This window comes from Rhagoletis zephyria, unplaced genomic scaffold (genome assembly GCF_001687245.7).
Source record: "Rhagoletis zephyria isolate East Lansing unplaced genomic scaffold, Rhagoletis_zephyria_1.1 Rzeph_scaffold_00713, whole genome shotgun sequence".
NCBI classification, from domain to species: Eukaryota; Metazoa; Arthropoda; class Insecta; order Diptera; family Tephritidae; genus Rhagoletis; species Rhagoletis zephyria.
The window spans coordinates 51,782-62,256 of NW_016157797.1; positions in this window are offsets into that span (position 1 = coordinate 51,782).

A 10,475-nucleotide genomic window follows, 5' to 3' on the forward strand; every position below is an offset into this window, starting at 1 on the left:
ATTTCAAGATTTCAACCCTGTTTTTACGAAAAATTTTATTTTTATCAGTATTTTTCTTTTAATCAAAATATGTTGAAATAAAAGTGAAACTAAAAACAATTTTGCCACACCCCCCCGCCCCCCCCGAAAAAAAATCCTGGCTACGGCCCTGATAGGAGGCTCTCATGGTAAATGGCTATATGCGTGTGTGTAATGTCGGGAATACTCGTATTATTGCTTATTTCACTTGATCGATTGATCGTGAAAAATTTTGTAAAAATTTGATTCTTCAGGACCCGAAATTGCTTTGCTTGCAAAAAAAAACTATTTCCGTATAATATCAGACGAGATCTTCTTAATTTTATTAACGACCAACTACTAAATAAAGTTGATAACACCCGACATGATTAAATGCCAGAAATAAGAGAAAATACCAGGATATAAGATACCAAACCTTGGGGCAATCAGTCAAGCTCGATAAATGGCGAAAATTATTTATTTCACCGCGCGACAAAAGCAAAATAATAACACACGAAAGAATCGATATACTCACGAAATTATGATTCGAATTAAAATTGCGTTTTTAGTTTTTCACTCTGACGTCAGGATATTTTTTCAAAGGACTTTGAAATTTTAAAGATATGATTAATTCAAAAAATTATTTAAAAAATTAGTGCAATGAGGTATTGAAAATGCGCTTTTAATACATTTTGATCTTGTTAAGTTAATAAAGTTAAAGGACAAAATTCGATGATGAGGTCGTGCGTATATTAGTCCTCAAACAATAATTAAAAAAAATAAAAAATATTGCAAATTTTCAAGGATATTTGAGGACAAAATTTGTAAAGGACATTTTCCATACCCATTCGTCTTTATGTACCAAAAAATTTATTCTGTTATTATTCTACAGAACTTTTTCTTTTATATGCTACCCGTATTATTATCCTACATTGCACTGAATTTATTAAATAATTTTTTGAAATAATCATATTTTTTAAATTTCAAACCCTTTAAAAAATCCTGCCGTCAGAGAGAAAAACTAAGTACGCACTTTCACTATAATTTACGTATAGTTTCGCGGAATATATTAATTTTTTTGTGTGTAAAATTTACTGTCGCACGGAGTTCTCTAAAAATGTTTCTCTTCAGAAAACCATTTCCCATTTAGAAAATTTACTTATCTACTTACTTTTTCAATATCAGTAGATTTAATATTTTCGTATGCCGTGCATACATAAAAAACTGGTTCCTTTCGCAAGTTGCACCATAACCACCGGATAATGATCTACGACATTTAAGGGAGCTAGGGCAGTGCAATTCAAACTTCGTAGACATTTATGGTATCTTAACGCAGCTAACATTGCTTTGGCCATCTTCGATTAAGAAATGGATGTTAACTCTAAGCAGTGGCGTAGCCAGGATTTGGCTTTGGGGGGGGATCAAAAAAAAAAAATTCCATCGATAACTTAAATTTGTGACACCCAATGGCTAGAGGCGTCGCCTGAGTGCATTCTTTCATATATTTATGTATGTGCCAGTTTTACCGTTATATATTTTTTATCTACTCGTTTATTCCATGGGGTATTCATGCTTTATTTAAATTTAAAAATTTAAATTACTATACCGTCTTAAAAATCTGAAAATTCACTGCGGGCAATTTTTTTATTCTCTTTTTGTCTTCGCTTTCTCGTTTTTGCCTTTATAAGTTTTGAAAAAAGGTTTTGAACGAACCATTATATCACATCCCTATGCAAGTTTTGAAAGAATATTTTCGATACTAAATTTTACTAAAACAAAATGTTGAAATCAGCTTCATATAGAAAAAGTGTCATCGTTAATTAAGAAAGAGATGTTCTTAAATATCATAACTTTACGACACTCACATATTGAGTAGATTTGACTATTTATTTTATTATATTTTAATATGAATTATTTGTTTATAAAAATATAGTTTATTCCTTAACAAACACTAAGTGAAATTAAGTTTTATCTTTGAACAACATTAAAAAAATCGACAAACTTTCTATTTCAATTTGATCTCTTAATATTTTGCAGTTTTTTAGCTCATTCAATTTTAGTCTAATAAAGTGCAAATTTAAAGTAGCTGTGATTTACAGTTGATGTATGGCATATTTTTGACGATGTCGGTAATTTTCTTCCATATTATCTAAGTATGTTTGACGATTTTTTTAATGAAGAAAATGAGCAACGCCTTCATCAAAAAAAAAAAAATATTAAAAATCAACGATAAGCCGCAGTTATGTATTTTAAACTTGCGCTTTATTTGAATTGATCGGGCTACAAAACTGCATACTCAAAATATGTATTTATAGGAAATCTAATTAAAAAGCTTTACGAAAGTTTGGACCTTGGATTTATACGGGTTTTGTTAAAGTGTAAACTGCACTTTTATAAACAAATAATTAAAATTATATAATTTTAAGATAAATGGCCAATCTAGTTAACATGTATAAAGTTTTGATAAGCACTTGAAATGTCAAGTTTTAGTACTGAATTCAAATTCTTCATCCATTCATAATAACTAAAAAAAATTTATTGTTAAGAAGTGTATCTTAAAATATCTGCCTTGACATTTATGTTAAAAGTGTAAAATATGTAAATGTACCTACATAAACTTTCCCGTGAATACCATCAAAGCATTGGTCTTGAAGGGAATCTATGTATGCATGCATGCATATGAGCAAATTAAAAAGTCGATACAATTTACAGTCGAAAAGTACAGTTTTTGTATAGATTATAGATTATTTCCCAACACTGTGGGGAACTAAGCAAAATAGCCTAGTGTATTTCACAAATATTCAAATACATAATCCACCAACCGATAATTTTGTATATTCATTACAAGATAATTTGTCATCAGTCTGAAATAAAATATTATAAATCGGAAGGGTAAAATAGTATTGTGTTATTAATTCAAAAATAAAAATTTTCATTTCACTGACGAAGGTGGTGGATCTATATTCCCAATATTTTAAGCATTTTATGATTATAACAAAGTGCCAAGTCCATGAAAAAAGTTCAAATATTTTTAAGAAAATGTAATGCTAGGTCGAAAAGTACCCCATGTAAATAACTGCGTATACACGGTTGCCAACTTTTGGATTCTTGAAACCGGGACGCACAACAAGTCTGTTCTTTTGCTCGCCCGCAGGTGCCCGAAAGTGGTAAATTTTTGTCTCTTTGGTTGATTCTCGGGCTGTTGAAAGCCATTTTGAGCTAGTAATATTTGCTCTCACTATCCCGAATTCGGCCTCACTAATTTTCTGGACGAGTTTGTGAAAACCAGAAGNGATATTTGCTTCTCACTAGCTCGAATTCGGCCTCACTATTTTTCTGGACGAGTTTGTGAAAACCAGAAGTTATTGCAGAGGACCATCGAAATGTGGTCCTCTCTTGGCCATAAATTTCGCACTTACGCTCATTTGCCCAAACCTAGCCCTAAATATAGAATAGTTATTAACAAAAAATCACCAACAACATCATGATCAAGTCTAAATAGCAGCAGAATAGCTGCCCGAAATAGCAGCTATGTATAACTTCTATCAAAATGTAAATTACTGTTGTTTTTCCACAAAAAATTTCATTAATAATAATGGCCTCCAGCTCAATCAAATAGTTGAATATAATTGTTATGAGGCCATAAATAACAAAACTAAAGTAAAATTTCATATACATATAAAAAATTTCATAAAACGAAGCTTCAATGATAATATTTCTAAATTACTTAAAAACTTTATTAAAAGTTAACTAAAAATGTATGTATGTATAGTGCCGCACTAAATTTTTGTCACCAGGAATTTCTCACAATGTGTGCAACATTTTTTACTTAAAATTTTCGGCGAATTTTTTATAAAAATATTGCTTATACTACAACAAAAAACATAAAAAAAATCTCTTAACTTCGTGCAAAACTCAGTAAAGTTCCATGAATTTGCCTACACGTTGGCATTTTACTATAACAATGTGCCAGTTTGAAGTTAGTAAAAAATCGTATTGACCTTTGGGAATTTTTTTGCAGGTAGTTTCTTCTCAACAAAAAAAAAATCGGGCATACTTTGCACTTCATAGTTTGTACTTTTACTTTACGACGTATAGTGGCGATTAGTAAATAGAATATGTAAAATGTAAATATTTAAAGAGATCTAAATTGTTTACAACGAGATGTCAAGATTTTTTTCTTGCCAAAAACCGGGACATTTTGCGTCCCGGCAGGTATTGTACCGGAACCGGGACATAGCTCTTAAATCCGGGACAGTCCCGCCGAAAACGGGACGGTTGGCAACCGTGTGCGTAAAGCTTAGTTCAACTGTAAACTTTAACTAATTAAAAAAAAAGAAAACACACAAAACCTTTGCATTTGAAGTTTAAAAAGTGTTCATATTAGTGTTCGTATTATTTTGACCTTATCGGATTTGTGGTGCTTCCTTGGGACTTAGCAAATTTTCCTTTTATTGCATATAAACAGGAAAAAAATAAAATAAGTACCTTTATAATTTTCGAAACGATGCATTTTTAATTTCTCTAGCCTCCTGTATCAAACTATAGTTGTGTTCGATAACAAAATTAGCCAACACCAGCCAACAATCCAAATCAAGCGAAGTTTCTCTCCAAAAAAGAAGAAAAAGCAAAAAGGTAAACGAACAGCCATCACTTGCAAAAACTGGAAGAAGAAGACACACCAGCTGACTAGTTAGCACCGGGACCGTAACGGTTATAAGTTTTATTATAAAAATCACTTTTTAATCGTTATTAACTGAGTTTTATTTTTTGCTCGGAAAATAATCGTTACGTGTTAAGTTTACGCAAGAATTAAGTTTTATTTTCTGAGCAAAAAATAAAACTCAAGAAATAACTATTATTTTCCGAGCAAAAAATAAAACTTAAAACGTAACGATTATTTTCCGAGCAAAAAATAAAACTTAAAACGTAACCATTATTTTCCGAGCAAAAAATAAAATTTAAAACGTAACCATTATTTTCCGAGCAAAAAATAAAACTCAAAACATAACGATTATTTTCTGAGTAAAAAATAAAACTCAAAATATAATGATTAAACTTGATTTTTATAAGTAAAAATTAAAAAAATAAAATCAGTGCCGCTGAAGGTACTCGGAGTAATAAGAAATATATTGCTTTACTCCTTACGCACATAGCATTTCTCTTTCCGCGTGATTTTTTGAGTTGAAATTTCAAAGGATAATCGTTATTTGCGGTCCCTGGTTAGCACTATCATAAAGTCACATAGCAGGCAGCTAAAAAGCATATAAATACCAAAACTCGAAAAATTCAATTCTCTTTATTTACAAAAATTGCAACCATATGTTTTGTGATCATATGTTTTCGTGATGGATAATTTTTGCTGGCTAAAATTTTGTCAGTACAAAATGCACGCTTCTCTTGCATCAAAATAAACGCTTGCTCTCTCAATTTTTGTGTGTTGGATAATTTTTTGTCGTTATCGAACGCCACCCAGTAAAAATTTGGAAAAGCAATTACAAATTTTTGTGTTGTCGAACACAACTTATGATACATATCATAAAAAGTGGACTTAACAACTTTTCACTCTAAGCTAGCGATAAGTACATATGTGCACATAAGCGCTAATCTTTTATTATTATTATTATATTTAGTAGGTTTACATTCTAAGGCATTGGTTCCCAACCGGTGGCTCGCGGAAGGGTTACTGTTAACATCTTCATACAATGCTCTCATTGACGTATTAATAGTAATATAATAGATTGGAGTTTACACATATGTTAGTGTTTGGCCGAGCTTATCCTCCGATTTGATGTTGTCACACAAAGAGCTACAGCTTTACGCCGAGTCCGAAGGGCGATTGTATTTTTATGAGAAGCTGTTTTTCATGGCAGAAATACACTCGGAGGTTTGCCATTGACTGCCGAGGGGCGACCGCTGTTAATAAAAAACGTTTTTTCTATATTTTTTTTCGATGTTGCTTTGACCAGGGCGACCACATTGACGTATTAGTTCAATTGAAACAGTCCCAAAAATCTCATTAATATTGTATTCGTACTTAACAACAGCAATTTTACATATTGGTAGATTGTGATAACCAGGGACCGCAAATAACGATTATCCTTTGAATTTTCAACTAAAAAAATCACGCGGAAAGAGAAATGCTACGTGCGTAAGGAGTAAAGCAATATATTTCTTATTACTCGGAGTACCTTCAGCGGCACTGATTTTAAATTTTTAATTTTTACTTATAAAAATCAAGTTTAATCATTATATTTTGAGTTTTATTTTTTACTCAGAAAATAATCATTATGTTTTGAGTTTTATTTTTTGCTCGGAAAATAATCGTTACGTTTTAAGTTTTATTTTCTGCTCGGAAAATAATGGTTACGTTTTAAGTTTTATTTTTTGCTCGGAAAATAATCGTTACGTTTTAAGTTTTATTTTTTGCTCGAAAAATAATGATTACGTTATAAGTTTAATTTATTGCTCGGAAAATAATAGTTATTTCTTGAGTTTTATTTTTTGCTCAGAAAATAAAACTTAATTTTTTTTTTTTTTTTTTTTTTTTTTTTTTTTTATGTATGTTACCGCTTAACTTTGGACCACGTCAACCGATTTCGATAATTCAGAAAGTATTAAATATATGTTTTTCACCTTTCCGAAAGCTACCGCTACATGGTAAGCGGGGGTGTATCAATTTTTAGTAAATTAGCGTCCTTAAAGTTCGAATTATTGAAGTTTCAAGCATTTCTGAAATTTTCCGTTATATGAAAATCGGCCGTAATTTTAGTCCGATTTCAATAATTTTCAACGTTTTGCTTCTATGTGGCAAGCACAATAACCACACCCAGTTTGGTACAAATTGGTAGAACGGTTACCGAGATACATATATGTGATCATAAGTGGGCGGTGCCACGCCCATTTTCCAAAATTTTATCATAAACGTATTTCTTGGTAAAGAATTGTTGCAAGCATCAATTTTGAATAAATTAGCTTTAATATTTACTGATTTATCGAAGATTTCGTATTTCTCTAAATTACCGTTATATGGGATGTGGGCGTGGTTATTGTCCGAAATTTTCGGCAATTTCGTATGTTATACCAAGGTCAACAACTGTGCCAAGTTTGGAAGAAATTGGGGCAGCGGTTACCAAGATATCCACATGTGGCTACGCCCATTTTCCAAAAATGTATAATATTCTTATTTTTCGTCTAAAACTTATTGTAAATATTAGTTTTGAGTGAATCATCTTCAGTAGTTACTAAAATATCGCAGTTTTTGTATTTTTGAAAATTACCGTTATATGGGAGGTAGGCGTGGTTATTGTCCGCTTTTGCCAATTTTCAATACCATCCGTCCTACGCTAGAAAGAAGTGCACGTACAAAGTTTCGTTAAGATATCTAAATTTTTACTCGAGTTATCGTGTGCACAGACGGACGGACGGACAGACAGTCACCGCTTAATCGATTTCTCTTTTCATTCTGATCATTTATGTATACATTTGTCTATATCTATCTCGAATCGTTTTGCCTGTTACAAACAACCGTTATGTGAACAAAGTTATAATACCCTTGTGCACAAGTGCGCTCGCGTATAAAAAGAAAAATATTTACTACATGTTTCGCAGATATGTCTTGAGGAGAGATTCCTAAAGCAGTTAGTATTCATAAAACACTTCGTTTTCACTTGAGGTTTCAGTATTTCCAAATTCTCCACCGATATTATTTATATTCACAAATACAAATGCTGCTTTGTGACACATTTACCAAAAATCGCTGGTAACTTCCTGAAAAGAATACGTACGTTTATGAAAGTAATTTGTTAAAAGAATGTTCAAGCTCTATTCACTTTGAGTATAAGAAATTCGAAATTTCCGTCCGTAAGTTCTCTCAAGGATTGCCTTTTTGCGAAGGCGCTAGTGTATTTGTAACATAGCCTCGGCTACGGTACAGGAGATGAAATGTAATCCAAATTGAGGCTGCTATTTTTTTTTTTTTTGCTATCACATACTTCCATTTTTACTATTTATCACCATTAAAATGGATTATTTATCACCAAAAAATGTTGGAGATATTTTTGGAGATAGCTAAAAATTCGGAAAAAGGTTAGCTATCCTATTTTAGCACGTTAGCGATAGCGAAAGTTAGAATCCGGCTGATGGTCGACACAGTTGGCTTTTTGATTTCGAAAAGAACCTCATCAGCAAGAAACGCTATGTTTTCAGATCTAAATATACATATTAGCATCCTTTTCAAATTGTTTCCCATAATTTTCATATTTATTTGATAAATAATTGTAAAAAATACGTGTTTTTCTTCTAAGAGTTTCATGGAACTTTCGCAAATAACAGCAGCAGCAAATTTTTTTCAACATGGTTGACAACCTAAAAAGGCTTTTCTTTTTTCGAACATCCAATAGGCCAAACTTCAAACAACTTGCCTTTTGTGATAGCATGATAGCCTAGAAAAAGCGTTTTTCTTGAAAACGGCTAAAAACGGCAAGTTAAGTAAAACAAATTCAACTCATTACATCTTAGTTTATCCATTTCCGATTCCATTTAGTTTGCCGAAAGTTAACAAAATTGTAAAAGCTTACATAAAATCATAAATGGAAATAAATCAGAAAATTGTTGAGGTTATGCAAATAAGTCAGTTTTTTTTTGCAAACAAATGATAAAGTCACTTTTTTAAATTGGGACATAGGTTCTCACTTAGATATAGTTTTGTTTCCCATTTAAAATTCTCCTTTAGTCATTCGAACTTTGCAAAAACAATGCACTTGAAATTTACAAAATACACCGGTTGCGCAAACAACGTTTTGAAAGTGTACCTTTTTTATTATTATTATTATTATTATTATTATTACCTTTCTTTTATTAGCTCGGGATGTAACTATGTAATATTGATGCGCCTAAAAGATGCAGCGTTTTCTATTCTCAAGTTACATACTTGATTACAGTACGAATGGCAATTATAATAGGGAGGTTTTAGTTTTTTAAAGTACAATTTTATTATTGCTGTATAACGGTGTGTTTTATTTTACAAAAACTAAGTGAAGTTTCTGTTATTTTGGAGTATTCCCTACAGAATGGCAACAAAAAATAATGTAAAACTGCCTTTACGAAATCGGACTTTCGCACAGCCAAATGTATCATTTGACCTAATGTGCTTTCGTATGCTTTTCAAGTTCAAAAAACCAGGAAAACATAACTTTTTATATTTTTTTTGTATGTTTCGATAGTATTTTGCTGAGTATATCACTGGTGAAAAAGGAATGATCTTTAGATTTTTATTTTTCAATATGTTAGCAATAAACATTCGGTCGCGAACGTACGAATAATAGGAGTCGCCTTTGGCTGCAAATTGATAAATGAAGAAACTGCGAAATGGAACAGAATATTTTACAGCGATTAATTTTATATTAAAGTGGAATAAAGTAACTTCCTCCCAACTAATTGCGCGTTGAAATATATATATTAGTTTTTTATTTATAAACTTAATATACGATTTTTCCAACATTTTGTATACCTACCTTTCATGAACAGGCCCGTCGAGAGGGAGGGGGAAAAGGGGTGAATCCCCCGGGCCCGGGCTTCTTAAGTGGCCCGAAATATCAGAACCATGACTTGTTATTTTTTTTTATAGGCTTTTATTATAAATATATTACGATTCGTGCTGATTGTTTTTGGCTCTATACATCAAAGAAAATGATCATATGGCGCAAAACGCAGACTGTTACAATACGTTTTGGTTCACAGTGCTTTGCAAATACCGCTGAAACTCGCTAGAATATAACTTTCGGATAGTTTTTCTTCTTGCACAAATATGTGGCAATATTTAATATATTGTAACTCCAGTTGTTTAGGAGTTATGAATGTTTCAACAGTAGATACGCGGAAAAGTTAACTCGCGCAAAACTTAATCGGGAGCCTAAGTTAACCGAATTTCAACGTTCACATACCGCTCTAAAAAGTCAACTTTTGGGTTAACTTTTTTGAGCTTATAAATTTTTCAAACCGACCATTTGTTTGGCAACAAAAACAAGCCCGAGCTCAATTTGTTTACGGGTATTCGCCGAATTTCTTTTTGTCGTGGGCGTTTGAATTTTAGAGTTGGGTATTGTTTGTGTGTTTAAAAAATGTCAACAATTGGTATTCAGTAAGTCAATCTCATCTCAAGTCACTAAATTTCAGACTAGCAATTACCCAGCAGGCAAATGGGCAATGCATTAGCTTTTTCTACCATGCAAACATTAACGACTATGACTGCACGAAAATATGCATCGCAATATAAGCGAGCGGATAATGTGTAGTTTTGAAGCCAGAGGCAAAATAAAAAAATTCACAATAAATTTAAGTATGTCTTTTCTTCAAGTTATCTCAACAGCCGCTGTAGCCGACTGGATGTGCGTTCGGCTAACAACTTGTTGGTCGTGAGTTCAAACCCTGGCGCACGGACGCTTTCTTTTTTTCTTTTTTTTTCTATTTATAGATTT